This window comes from Oncorhynchus masou, chromosome 22 (genome assembly GCF_036934945.1).
Source record: "Oncorhynchus masou masou isolate Uvic2021 chromosome 22, UVic_Omas_1.1, whole genome shotgun sequence".
NCBI classification, from domain to species: domain Eukaryota; kingdom Metazoa; phylum Chordata; class Actinopteri; order Salmoniformes; family Salmonidae; genus Oncorhynchus; species Oncorhynchus masou.
The window spans coordinates 3,102,995-3,118,408 of record NC_088233.1 but is presented as its reverse complement, the minus strand read 5'-3'; the positions used below and the strand labels follow the sequence as shown (position 1 = coordinate 3,118,408).

At 44.3% G+C, this 15,414-nt stretch overlaps 1 protein-coding gene across 1 annotated transcript in view; it reads right to left on the bottom strand.

Moving 5' to 3' along the window:
• LOC135508898 (mitochondrial glutamate carrier 1-like) overlaps positions 1-13,579 on the bottom strand; it is an 83,730-nt gene extending 70,151 nt beyond the window's left edge. The window contains exon 1 of the mRNA XM_064929118.1: positions 13,383-13,579. The gene's annotated coding sequence lies outside the window, so the exon portion shown is untranslated. The remainder of the gene's footprint in view (positions 1-13,382) is intronic.
• Positions 13,580-15,414: the final 1,835 nt, after the last annotated feature.

The following is a 15,414-nucleotide window of genomic DNA, read 5'->3' as shown; positions in this document are numbered from 1 at the left end:
TGCATCTCCTAGATTGTCGGACCACCATTTTATTATGTTTGCAATCGCAACAAATAATCTGCTCAGACCCCAACCAAGGAGCATCAAAAGTCGTGCTATAAATTCTCGGACAACACAAAGATTCCGTGATGCCCTTCCAGACTCCCTCCACCTACCCAAGGACGTCAGAGTTCAAAAATCAGGAAATCCTTGTCTCATCGCGCACCAGTGACTCCTGTGGCGGGCCGGGCGCAGTGAATGAATGAATGAATGATTGATAGATAGTCTATCCTGTCTGTCTGAAAGATGTACAGTACATGAAGGTACACTAGACTGAATAAAGATGGACTAGATAGTAGACTGACTAGATAGTAGACTGAATAAAGATGGACTAGATAGTAGACTGACTAGATAGTAGACTGAATAAAGATGGACTAGATAGTAGACTGACTAGATAGTAGACTGACTGATGATAGACTAGATAGTAGACTGACTGATGATAGACTAGATAGTAGACTGACTAGATAGTAGACTGACTGATGATAGAATAGATATTAGACTGAGCGATGATAGACTAGATAGTAGACTGACTAGATAGTAGACTGACTGATGATAGACTAGATAGTAGACTGACTAGATAGTAGACTGACTAGATAGTAGACTGACTGATGATAGACTAGATAGTAGACTGACTAGATAGTAGACTGGGTGATGATAGACCAGATAGTAGACTGACTGATGATAGACTAGATAGTAGACTGGGTGATGATAGACCAGATAGTAGACTGACTGATGATAGACTAGATAGTAGACTGGGTGATGATAGACCAGATAGTAGACTGACTGATGATAGACTAGATAGTAGACTGGGTGATGATAGACCAGATAGTAGACTGACTGATGATAGACTAGATAGTAGACTGGGTGATGATAGACTAGATAGTAGACTGGGTGATGATAGACCAGATAGTCGACTGACTGATAATAGACTAGATAGTAGACTGGGTGATGATAGACTAGATAGTAGACTGGGTGATGATAGACCAGATAGTAGACTGACTGATGATAGACTAGATAGTAGACTGGGTGATGATAGACTAGATAGTAGACTGGGTGATGATAGACCAGATAGTAGACTGACTGATAATAGACTAGATAGTAGACTGGGTGATGATAGACCAGATAGTAGACTGACTGATGATAGACTAGATAGTAGACTGGGTGATGATAGACCAGATAGTAGACTGACTGATGATAGACTAGATAGTAGACTGGGTGATGATAGACTAGATAGTAGACTGGGTGATGATAGACCAGATAGTAGACTGACTGATAATAGACTAGATAGTAGACTGGGTGATGATAGACCAGATAGTAGACTGACTGATGATAGACTAGATAGTAGACTGGGTGATGATAGACTAGATAGTAGACTGACTGATAATAGACTAGATCAATGGCCTGTGATGACAAAAAGGGCTAGTCATCTCATCACCCTCATGAGTGTGGGTCTAAGGCCCTGCATCTCAGTGCTACAGGCATCACTACATACCCTGGTTCGATCCCGGGCTGTATCACAACCTGGCGGTGCACAATTGGCCCATTGTCGTCCGGGTTTGGGGACGGTTTAGCCGGTGTAGGCAGTCATTGTAAATACGAATTTGTTCTTAACTGACTTGCTTAGTTAAATACATTTTCAAAAAGGACAAGGCCCAGGTGGTAAAACAGTGACCCTACAGTGCGCCTTCAGGAAGTATTCACACCCCTTGATTATTTCCACATTTTGTTGCGTTACAGCCTGAATTTAAAATGGATTAAATTGCTTTTCTTTGCCATTTGCCTACACACAAAGCTCCATGTCAAAGCGGAATTATGTTTTTATAATTCTTTTACAAATTCATTAAAAATGAAAAGCTGAAATGTCTCGAGTCAATAACTATTCAACCCCCTTTGTTATGGCAAGACTAAATAAGGTCAGGAGTAGAAATGTGCTTAACTAGTCACATAATAAGTTACATGGACAATATTAGTGTTTAAAATGATTTTTGAACGACTACTGTACCCCACACATACAATCTGTAAGGTCCCTTAGTCAAGCATTGAATTTCAAACACAGATTCAACCACAGAGACCAGGGAACAGACCATGAATATCCCTTTGAGCATGGTGAAGTTATTAATTACCCTTTGGATGGTGTATCAACATACCCAGTCACTGCAGAGATACAGACAACCTTCCTAACTCAGTTGCCAGAGAGGAAGGAAACCGCTCAGGAAATTTCACCATGAGGCCAATGATGACTTTAATGGCTGTGATGGGAGAATACTGAGGATGGATCAACAACATTGTAGTTACTAGTTTTTTTTTAAAAATATGACTAAACATGCATCCTGTTTGCAACATGGCACTAAAGTAATACTGCAAAACATGTTCCTAAGCAGTTCACTTTTTGTCCTGAAAATATTTGGGGCAAACCCAATACAACACATTACTGAGTACCACTCACCAATACAACACATTCCTGAGTACCACTCTCTAATCCAATACAACACATTGCTGAGTACCACTCTCCAATACAACACATTACTGAGTACCACTCTCCATATGTTCAAGCACAATGATGGCTGCATCATGTTATGGGTATGCTTGTAATTGTTAAGGACTGAGGAGTTTTTCAGGATAAAAAATAAACTGAATGGAGCTAATCACTGGGAAAATCCTAGAGGAAAACCTGGTTCAGCCTGCTTTTCACACTGAGAGATTTCACCTTTCAGCAGGACAATAACCTAAAACACAAATCTACACTTGAGTTGCTTACCAAGAGGACAGTGGCCGAGTTACAGTTTTGACTTAAATCTACTTGAAATTCTACTGCAATACCTGCAAATGGTTGTCTATCAATGACAAGCATTTGACCAATTTGACAGAGTTTGAAAAATTCTTTAAAGAATAACGGGCAAAAGTTGCACAATGCTCTTAGAGAATTACCCAGAAAGACTCAGAGCTGTAATCGCGGCCAAAGGTGACTGGGGGTGTAAATACTTGTGTAAATGAGATATTAGTGTATTTCTAAAAACATGTTTTCACTTTATCATAATAGGGTATTGTGTGTAGACGGGTGAGGAAAAAAACAAAACATTTTTAATCCATTTTGAATTCAGTCGGTAACAAATCAACATGTGGAATAAGTCAAGGGGAATACTTTGTGAAGGAACTGTATTCCACCCTGTGGGACCCTGGTCAAAAGTAGTTCACTTCAAAGGGAATAGGTGGGGAAACTCAGGGGGGGGTGTCTCTTTGTCAGCAACAGCTGCAATCTCTAATATTAAGGAAGTCTCAAGGTTTTTCTCGTCGTCCCCACATTGACCGTACGTACATATCCCAACCAGAAGCCATGGATTACAGGCAACATCGTCACCAAGCTAAAGGTTAGAGCTGCCACTTTCAAGGAACGGGAAATTCAGACGCTTATAAGAAATCCAGCTATGCCCTCCGATGAACCATCAAACAATACAGGGTTAAGATTGAATCCTACTACACCGGCTACGATGCTCGTTGGATGTGGCAGGGCTTGCAAACTATTACGGACTACAATGGGAAGCACAGCCATGAGCTGCCCGGTGACACGAGAATTCCAGACGAGCTAAATGACTTCTATGCGCGCTTCGAGGCAAGCAACACTGAAGTATGCATGAGAGCACCAGCTGTTTCGGACAACTGTGCGATCACGCTCTCCGTAGCCAATGTGAATAAGACCTTCAAACAGGTCAACAGTCACAAGGCCGCAGGACCAGACATATTACCAGGACGTATACTCTGCTTGGCAAGTGTCTTCACTGACATTTTCAACCTCTCCCTGACCAAGTCTGTAATTTCAAGCAGACCACCATAGTCCCTGTGCCCAAGAACACTAAGGTAACCTGTCTGAATGACCACCGACCCATAGCACTCACATCTGTAGTCATGAGGTGCTTTGAAAGGCTGGTGGTATAGAGTTTTTTTCTCCTCTGGTTACACATGTAACATTTATTTTTTTTACCTTTATTTAACTAGGGGAGTCAGTCAAGAACAAATTCTTATTTTCAACGACAGCCTAGGAACAGTGGGTTAACTGCCTGTTCAGGGGCAGAACGACAGTTCGGGGGTTTGAACTTGCAACCTTCCGGTTACTAGTCCAACGCTCTAACGCTGCCGCCCCCATGCTGGTAGGAATGAGGTAAAACAGATTTAAGTTTTCCTGCTTTAAAGTCCCCGACCACTAGGAGTGCCGCCTCTGGATGAGCATGTAAGCCTTGTAAGTCAATGATCTCTGGCAGTCACACAACCTATCAACCTATCAACCTATCTCTTCTCACTCTTCTGACCTGACTACTGATAGAAGAACACTGCATTGTTCTTAGCCCCAGACTAGACTGGCTCTAGGCTAGACTGGCCCCAGGCTAGACTGGCCCCAGGCTAGACTGGCCCCAGGCTAGACTGGCCCTAGGCTAGACTGGCCCTAGGCTAGACTGGTCCCAGGCTAGACTGGCCCCAGGCTAGACTGGACCTAGGCTAGACTGGCCCTAGGCTAGACTGGCCCCAGGCTAGACTGGCCTGCCTCTCCCTTCCCTCTGTCTGCTGCCTCTCCCTTCTCTCTCTGCCTCTCCCATTTCTCTGTCTGCCTCTCCCTTCTCTCTGTCTGCCTCTCCCTTCACTCTGTCTGCCTCTCCCATCTCTCTATCTGCCTCTCCCATCTCTCTGTCTGCCTCTCCCTTCTCTCTGTCTGCCTCTCCCTTCCCTCTGTCTGCCTCTCCCATCTCTCTATCTGCCTCTCCCATCTCTCTGTCTGCCTCTCCCATCTCTCTGTCTGCCTCTCCCATCTCTCTGTCTGCCTCTCCCATTTCTCTGTCTGCCTCTCCCATCACTCTGTATGCCTCTCCCATCTCTCTGTCTGCCTCTCCCATTTCTCCGTCTGCCTCTCCCTTCTCTCTGTCTGCCTCTCCCTTCCCTCTGTCTGCCTCTGTCTTCTCCGTCTGCCTCTGTCTTCTCTGTCTCTCTTCCTCTCTCTCTCTCTGCCTCTGTCTCTCTGCCTCTGTCTCTCTTCCTCTCTCTCTCTGCCTCTGTCTCTCTGCCTCTGTCTCTCTCCCTCTGTCTCTCTGCCTCTGTCTCTCTTCCTCTCTCTCTCTCTCCACCGAGGCTAAGTACTGTGTTATAGCGATGTGCAAATAGTTAAAGTACAAAAGGGGGGGAAAAAATGGTGTTTGTTCTTCACTGGTTGCCCTTTTCTTGTGGCAACAGGTCACAAATCTTGCTGCTGTGATGAAACACTGTGGTTTTTCACCCAGTGGATACGGGAGTTTATCAAAATTGGATTTGTTTTCAAATTCCTTGTGGATCTGTGTAATCTGAGGGAAATATGTCTCTCTAAAATGGTCATACATTGGGCAGGAGGTTAGGAGGTGCAGCTCAGTTTCCACATCATTTTGTGGGCAGTGAGCACATAGCCTGTCTTCTATTTAGAGCCAGGTCTGCCTCAAAGCTTTCCTTAAGTTTGGGTCAGTCACAGTGGACAGGTATTCTGCCACTGTGATTCTACTCTCTGTTTAGGGCCAAGTAGCATTCTAGTTTGCTCTGTTTTGTTGTTAATTCTTTCCAATGTGTCAAGTAATTATATTTTTGTTTTCTCATTATTTGGTTGGGTCTAATTGTGTTGCTGTCCTGGGGCTCTGTGTGTTTGCGTTTGTGAACACTCTCAGAGACTGAGGTTGAGGTCAGTGATAAAGTAGTCTACAGTACTACTGCCAAGAGATGAGCTGTAGGTGTACCTACCATAGGAATCTCCTCAAAGCCCAACATTGACTATGTACAGACCCATCATGTGACAGAGCTGCAGGAGTTGTGACCCATTTTTGTGGGTTGTTTTGTCATAGTTGTGTCTAAGGGGTATACTTGGGAGGGAATGCTGTCACCTCCAGAGAGAGAGACAGACAGAGAAAGAGAGAGAGAGAGAGCGAGAGAGAGAGAGATAGAGAGAGAGAGAGAGAGAGAGAGAGAGAGAGAGAGAGAGAGAGAGAGATAGAGAGAGAGAGAGAGAGAGACAGACAGAGAAAGAGAGAGAGAGCGAGAGAGAGAGAGAGAGAGAGAGAGAGAGAGAGAGAGAGAGAGAGAGAGAGAGAGAGAGAGAGAGAGAGAGAGATAGAGAGAGAGAGAGAGAGAGAGAGAGAGAGAGAGAGAGAGAGAGAGAGAGAGAGAGATAGCACCAGTGATGAGGTGGGGTTGTCTATAGTGGGGTTGTCTATAGTGGGGTTGTCTATAGTGTCTATAGTGGGGTTGTCTATAGTGGGGTTGTCTATAGTGTCTATAGCGGGGTTGTCTATAGTGTCTATAGTGGGGTTGTCTATAGTGTCTATAGTGGGGTTGTCTGTAGTGGGGTTGTCTATAGTGGGGTTGTCTATAGTGTCTATAGTGGGGTTGTCTATAGTGTCTATAGTGGGGTTGTCTATAGTGTCTATAGTGGGGTTGTCTATAGTGGGGTTGTCTATAGTGTCTGTAGTGGGGTTGTCTATAGTGGGGTTGTCTGTCTATAGTGGGGTTGTCTATAGTGTCTATAGTGGGGTTGTCTATAGTGGTGTTGTCTATAGTGTCTATAGTGGGGTTGTCTATATTGGGGTTGTCTATAGTGTCTATACTGGGGTTATCTATAGTGGGGTTGTCTATAGTGGGGTTGTCTATATTGGGGTTGTCTATAGTGTCTATAGTGGGGTTGTCTATAGTGTCTATAGTGGGGTTGTCTATAGTGTCTATAGTGGGGTTGTCTATAGTGGGGTTGTCTATAGTGTCTGTAGTGGGGTTGTCTATAGTGGGGTTGTCTATAGTGGTGTTGTCTATAGTGTCTATACTGGGGTTATCTATAGTGGGGTTGTCTATAGTGGGGTTGTCTATATTGGGGTTGTCTATAGTGTCTATAGTGGGGTTGTCTATAGTGTCTATAGTGGGGTTGTCTATAGTGTCTATAGTGGGGTTGTCTATAGTGGGGTTGTCTATAGTGTCTGTAGTGGGGTTGTCTATAGTGGGGTTGTCTATAGTGGTGTTGTCTATAGTGTCTATACTGGGGTTGTCTATAGTGTCTATAGTGGGGTTGTCTATAGTGTCTATAGTGGGGTTGTCTATAGTGTCTATAGTGGGGTTGTCTATAGTGTCTATAGTGGGGTTGTCTATAGTGGGGTTGTCTATAGTGTCTGTAGTGGGGTTGTCTATAGTGGGGTTGTCTGTCTATAGTGGGGTTGTCTATAGTGTCTATAGTGGGGTTGTCTATAGTGTCTATAGTGGGGTTGTCTATAGTGTCTATAGTGTGGTTATCTATAGTGTGGTTGTCTATAGTGTCTATAGTGGGGTTGTCTATAGTGTCTATAGTGGGGTTGTCTATAGTGTCTATAGTGGGGTTGTCTATAGTGTCTATAGTGGGGTTGTCTATAGTGTCTATAGTGGGGTTGTCTATAGTGGGGTTGTCTATAGTGTCTATAGTGGGGTTGTCTATAGTGTGGTTGTCTATAGTGTCTATAGTGGGGTTGTCTATAGTGTGGTTGTCTATAGTGCCTATAGTGGGGTTGTCTATAGTGTCTATATTGGGGTTGTCTATAGTGTCTATAGTGGGGTTGTCTATAGTGTCTATAGTGGGGTTGTCTATAGTGTCTATAGTGGGGTTGTCTATAGTGGGGTTGTCTATAGTGTCTGTAGTGGGGTTGTCTATAGTGGGGTTGTCTATAGTGGGGTTGTCTATAGTGTCTATAGTGGGGTTGTCTATAGTGTCTATAGCGGGGTTGTCTATAGTGTCTATAGTGTGGTTATCTATAGTGTGGTTGTCTATAGTGTCTATAGTGGGGTTGTCTATAGTGTCTATAGTGGGGTTGTCTATAGTGTCTATAGTGGGGTTGTCTATAGTGTCTATAGTGGGGTTGTCTATAGTGTCTATAGTGGTGTTGTCTATAGTGGGGTTGTCTATAGTGTCTATAGTGGGGTTGTCTATAGTGTGGTTGTCTATAGTGTCTATAGTGGGGTTGTCTATAGTGTGGTTGTCTATAGTGCCTATAGTGGGGTTGTCTATAGTGTCTATAGTGGGGTTGTCTATAGTGGGGTTGTCTATAGTGTCTATAGTGGGGTTGTCTATAGTGTCTATAGTGGGGTTGTCTATAGTGTCTATAGTGTGGTTATCTATAGTGTGGTTGTCTATAGTGTCTATAGTGGGGTTGTCTATAGTGTCTATAGTGGGGTTGTCTATAGTGTCTATAGTGGGGTTGTCTATAGTGTCTATAGTGGGGTTGTCTATAGTGTCTATAGTGGTGTTGTCTATAGTGGGGTTGTCTATAGTGTCTATAGTGGGGTTGTCTATAGTGTGGTTGTCTATAGTGTCTATAGTGGGGTTGTCTATAGTGTGGTTGTCTATAGTGCCTATAGTGGGGTTGTCTATAGTGTCTATAGTGGGGTTGTCTATAGTGGTGTTGTCTATAGTGTCTATACTGGGGTTATCTATAGTGGGGTTGTCTATAGTGGGGTTGTCTATATTGGGGTTGTCTATAGTGTCTATAGTGGGGTTGTCTATAGTGTCTATAGTGGGGTTGTCTATAGTGTCTATAGTGGGGTTGTCTATAGTGGGGTTGTCTATAGTGTCTGTAGTGGGGTTGTCTATAGTGGGGTTGTCTATAGTGGGGTTGTCTATAGTGTCTATAGTGGGGTTGTCTATAGTGTCTATAGCGGGGTTGTCTATAGTGTCTATAGTGTGGTTATCTATAGTGTGGTTGTCTATAGTGTCTATAGTGGGGTTGTCTATAGTGTCTATAGTGGGGTTGTCTATAGTGTCTATAGTGGGGTTGTCTATAGTGTCTATAGTGGGGTTGTCTATAGTGTCTATAGTGGTGTTGTCTATAGTGGGGTTGTCTATAGTGTCTATAGTGGGGTTGTCTATAGTGTGGTTGTCTATAGTGTCTATAGTGGGGTTGTCTATAGTGTGGTTGTCTATAGTGCCTATAGTGGGGTTGTCTATAGTGTCTATAGTGGGGTTGTCTATAGTGGGGTTGTCTATAGTGTCTATAGTGTGGTTGTCTATAGTGGGGTTGTCTATAGTGGGGTTGTCTATAGTGGGGTTGTTTGTAGTGGGGTTGTCTGTAGTGTCTATAGTGGGGTTGTCTATAGTGTCTATAGTGTGGTTGTCTATAGTGTCTATAGTGGGGTTGTCTATAGTGTCTATAGTGGGGTTATCTATAGTGGGGTTGTCTATAGTGGGGTTGTCTATAGTGTCTATAGTGGGCTTGTCTACAGTGTCTATAGTGGGGTTGTCTATAGTGGGGTTGTCTATAGTGTCTATAGTGTGGTTGTCTATAGTGTCTTTAGTGGGGTTGTCTATAGTGGGGTTGTCTATAGTGGGGTTGTCTATAGTGGGGTTGTGTATAGTGTCTATAGTGGGGTTGTCTATAGTGTCTATAGTGTGGTTGTCTATAGTGTGGTTGTCTATAGTGTCTATAGTGGGGTTGTCTATAGTGTGGTTGTCTATAGTGGGGTTGTCTATAGTGTCTATAGTGGGGTTGTCTATAGTGTCTATAGTGGGGTTGTCTATAGTGGGGTTGTCTATAGTGGGGTTGTCTATAGTGGGGTTGTCTATAGTGGGGTTGTCTATAGTGGGGTTGTCTATAGTGTCTATAGTGGGGTTGTCTATAGTGGGGTTGTCTATAGTGTCTATAGTGGGGTTGTCTATCGTGTCTATAGTGGGGTCCTCAGAGCATGCGCAGACCAGCTGGCTGGTGTGTTTACGGACATATTCAATCAATCCCTATCCCAGTTTGCTGTTCCCACATACTTCAAGAGGGCCGCCATTGTTCCTGTTCCCAAGAAAGCTAAGGTAATTGAGCTAAACGACTACCGCCCCGTAGCACTCACTTCCGTCATCATGAAGTGCTTTGAGAGACAAGTCAAGGACCATATCAACTCCACCCTACCTGACACCCTAGACCCACTCCAATTTTCTTACCGCCCCAATAGGTCCACAGACGACGCAATCGCCATCATACTGCACACTGCCCTAACCCATCTGGACATGAGGAATACCTATGTGAGAAGGCTGTTCATCGACAACAGCTTAGCATTCAACACCATAGTACCCTCCAAACTCATCATCAAGCTCGAGACCCTGGGTCTCGACCCCGCCCTGTGCAACTGGGTACTGGACTTCCCGACGGGCCGCCCCCAGGTGGTGAGGGTAGGTAACAACATCTCCACCCGCTGATCCTCAACACTGGGGCCCCACAAGGGTGTGTTCCGAGCCCTCTCCTGTACTCCCTGTTCACCCACGACTGCGTGGCCATGCACGCCTCCAACTCCACCTTTGCAGACGACACTACAGTGGTAGGCTTGATTACCAATTACGACGAGACGACCTACAGGGAGGAGGTGAGGGCCCTCGGAGGGTGGTGTCAGGAAAATAACCTCACACTCAACGTCAACAAAACAAAGGAGATGATCGTGGACTTCAGGAAACAGCAGAGGGAGCACCCCCTATCCACATCGACAGGACAGTAGTGGAGAGGGTAGTAAGTTTTAAGTTCCTCGGCATACATCACAGACAAACTGAATTGGTCCACCACACAGACAGCGTGGTGAAGAAGGCGCAGCAGCGCCTCTTCAACCTCAGGAGGCTGAAGAAATTTGGCTTGTCACCAAAAGCACTCACAAACTTCTACAGATGCACAATCAAGAGCATCCTGTTGGGCTGTATCATCGCCTGGTACGGCAACTGCTCCGCCCACAACCGTAAGGCTCTCCAGAGGGTAGTGAGGTCTGCACAACGCATCACCGGGGGCACACTACCTGCCCTCCAGGACACCTACACCACCCGATGTCACAGGAAGGCCATAAAGATCATCAAGGACAACAACCACCCGAGCCACTGCCTGTTCACCCCGCTATCATCCAGAAAGCGAGGTCAGTACAGGTGCATCAAAACAGGGATGCAGGTTTTGCTCGCCTGAGGTAGAGTATCTCATGATAAGCCGAAGACCACACTATTTATCAAGAGAGTTTTCACCTATATGTTTCATAGCTGTCTACATACCACCACAGTGAGCCTGGCACTAAGAACACCCTCAATGAGCTGTGTTCCACCATAAGCAAACAGGAAAATGCTTACTCCTACCCTGGGACTAAACACCTCCCTCTGCAACTGGATCCTGGACTTCCTGACGGGCCGCCCCCAAGTGGTAAGGGTAGGTAACAACATCTGCCACGCTGATCCTCAACACGGGGGACCCTCAGGGGAGCGTGCTCAGTCCCCTTCTGTACTCCCTGTTCACTCATGACTGCATGGCCAGGCACGACTCCAGCGCCATCATTAAGTTTTCCGATGACACAACAATGGAAGGCCTGTTCCCCAACAATGATGAGACAGCCTTTAGGGAGGAGGTCAGAGACCTGACCGCGTGGTGCCAGGACAACAACCTCTCCCTCAACATGATCAAGAAAAAGAAGATGATTGTGAACTACAGGAAAAAGAGGACCGAGCACGCCCCCATTCTCATCAACGGGGATATAGTGGAGCAGGTTGAGAGCTTCAAGTTCCTTGGTGTCCACATCACCAACAAACAAACATGGTCCACGACAAAACCTATTCCCCCTTAGGAGACTGAAAAGATTTGGCATGGGGTCCTCAGATCTTCAAAAATTTCTACAGCTGCACCATCGAGAGCATCCTGACGGGTTGCATCACTGCCTGGTATGGCAACTGCTTGGCCTCCGACTGCAAGGCACTACAGAGGGTAGTGCGAATGGCCCAGTACACCACTGGAGCCAAGCTTCCTGCCATCCAGGACCTCTATACCAGGCGGTGTCAGAGGAAGGCCCTACAAATTGCCAAAGACTCCAGCCACCCTAGTCATAGACTGTTCTCTCTACTTCCACATGGCAAGCGGTACCAGAGCGCCATTGACTCTGTACCATTACCCTCCTGTATATAGTCTCACTATTGTTATCTTACTGCTGCTCTTTAATTACTTGTTACTTTCATTTCTTATTCTTATTTATACTGCATTGTTGGTTAGGGGCTCGTAAGTAAGCATTTCACTGTTGTATTCAGCATTTGACTGTAAGGTCTACTACACCTGTTGTATTCAGCATTTCACTGTAAGGTCTACTACACCTGTTGTATTCTGCACATGTGACTAATACAATTTGATTTGACATTACCAACCCTAACAGATAGGCATCCTTCTTTCCATTCATCAAAGGCGGCTGGTAATTGGGGAGGACAGGCTCATAGTAGTGGCTGGAATGGTATCCAGCACTTCTAACATATGGTTCCCATGTGTTAGACACCATTCTATTCAATCGGTTCCAGCCAATTATAATGAGCCGTTCTCCCCTCAGCGACCTCCTGTGTTCAAAGGCATGGATATCATAGGTTATCAGTCCGAGGACAGGACTCAAATCATTTCACAGCTGCAATAGAATGGTCGACCACCTGACTGGAACTGTCTCGCACCATCCTACAGTCCTGCAGTGTCTGACATGCTAGAATTCAAATCGTGCTACAAGTCTTGAATGCAGCATAATGGATAATAAGCCAAATGTCACACTACACACACACACACACACACACACACACACACACACACACACACACACGCAATTACGGATGATCACAACTGCCGCAATTTGAGTTGCAATATCCTCTACTCACGCACTCTCCTTCTCTCCCATTCGCTGTCGCGCACACACCGGAATCTGACGTTGACTTCAGGCGGTCACGACAATCATCACGCCCACCCTCTAACTAGACACAGCCTGCCTGCTACAGGTCTACATGGCCTGGGAGGGAAACATGAACCGCTAACCCCTTGGATAAAAACACATCTGGACACGGCCAGAGCTACCAAATCAGCATTTCCCGAGCAAATCCGTGTCCTCACGGCTACCAGCAGAGGCGTTGGATGTCAGATCGGTCGGCCCATTGTAACCTACGTTATTTACAACCCCCAGCTATAGCATGTGGAGAGGCGGCAAAGAGTCGCAATAACCACACCGCTATTTAATTGATAGGCTACCGGTATACTGTCACTTCAACCATCTTCCATATGGCCTGACGTCAAATCAAATCAAATGCTATTCACGTCACATCACAATCATATCTTGGCACATAACGGGAAATGATGTGCTGTTTACTGAGAAGAAGAGATTGCCACAAAATAACATAAACGTTACTCACTACATTTTGTAATGCAACTATTTTTTTGTTGTTGTGATTCTTCAAAAGTCAACACGCATCCATATTTCTCAGGTAGGGTAAATTAGAGCAGGCTACTATCATTTCTCCGTTATCCATATAAAGACAATGCTGTGTCAGAAATACTTCCATTCTAATAGTTAACCCACTCTTCACGTACCGTGTTGTGCAGTGTCCGTTATTTCAGATGGATAATATCTGGGGTTAAAAATAGCTTTTCCCTCTCGTGTCCTTGTCGCTTGACAGTCTGCTTCGCCAACCTGCTGGTGTGTTACTAGCGTTGGTGTCCCTTTGAGGTGAAGAGTAAGGAGAGAGAGGGGGAGCAAACGAGCAACGGAGGGAGAAGAGAAGGGCTGGTTGGTGATTATGGAAACGACTCGTAAAAAAGGGGAATAACAAGGATCTATGTCCTCTAGTGGCAGGTCCAGGGATTTACATGTACAACTTAACGGTACATTTCCAGTGACCGCAACAGTGTGCGTGTAGACGAGGACAAGAGTTGGGAAAAGGGAGGATGTGAAGGCACACCGCATCATCGTGACGATTATTTTAAACCCAGTGACCTTGAGAGTAAATTATCAATCGAGAGACTCTTGATAGGGACGCCATGGATTACCGTCGACTGGATAGAATAGAATAGTATTGGGATAGAATAGAATAGAATAGAATGGGATAGGGTTGAATAGAATGGGATAGAATAGAATAGAATGGGATAGGGTTGAATAGAATGGGATAGAATAGAATGGTATAGGGTTGAATAGAATGGGATAGAATAGAATAGAATGGGATAGGGTTGAATAGAATGGGATAGGGTTGAATAGAATGGGATAGAATAGAATTGGATAGGATAGAATAGAATGGGATAGAATAGAATGGGATAGAATAGAATAGAATAGAATGGGATAGGGTTGAATAGAATGGGATAGAATGGAATAAAATGGGATAGGGTTGAATAGAATGGGATAGGGTTGAATAGAATGGGATATGGTTGAATAGAATGGGATAGGTTATGAACAGAATGGGACAGGGTTGAATAGAATGGAATAGACTAGAATGGGATAGGGTTGAATAGAATGGGATAGGGTTGAATAGAATGGGATAGACTAGAATGGAATAGGGTTGAATAGAATGGGATAGGGTTGAATAGAATGGGATAGACTAGAATGGGATAGGGTTGAATAGAATGGGATAGAATAGAATGGGATAGAATAGAATAGAATGGAATAGAATAGAATAGAATGGGATAGGGTTGAATAGAATGGGATAGAATAGAATAGAATGGGATAGGGTTGAATAGAATGGGATAGAATTAGAATGGGATAGGGTTGAATAGAATGGGATAGAATAGAATAGAATGGGATAGGGTTGAATAGAATGGGATAGAATAGAATGGGATAGGGTTGAATAGAATAGGATAGGGTTGAATAGAATGGGATAGGGTTGGATAGAATGGGATAGACTAGAATGGGATAGGGTTGAATAGAATGGGATAGAATAGAATGGGATAGAATAGAATAGAATGGAATAGAATAGAATAGAATGGGATAGGGTTGAATAGAATGGGATAGAATAGAATAGAATGGGATAGGGTTGAATAGAATGGGATAGAATAGAATGGGATAGGGTTGAATAGAATGGGATAGAATAGAATAGAATGGGATAGGGTTGAATAGAATGGGATAGGGTTGAATAGAATGGGATAGAATAGAATTGGATAGGATAGAATAGAATGGGATATAATAGAATGGGATAGAATAGAATAGAATGGGATAGGGTTGAATAGAATGGGATAGGTTTGAACAGAATGGGATAGGGTTGAATAGAATGGAATAGACTAGAATGGGATAGTGTTGAATAGAATGGGATAGGGTTGAATAGAATGGGATAGGGTTGAATAGAATGGGATAGGGTTGGATAGAATGGGATAGACTAGAATGGGATAGGGTTGAATAGAATGGGATAGGGTTGAATAGAATGGGATAGAATAGAATAGAATGGGATAGGGTTGAATAGAATGGGATAGGGTTGAATAGAATGGGATAGGGTTGAATAGAATAGGATAGGGTTGAATAGAATGGGATAGAATAGAATGGGATAGGGTTGAATAGAATGGGATAGAATAGAATAGAATGGGATAGGGTTGAATAGAATGGGATAGGGTTGAATAGAATGGGATAGGGTTGAATAGAATG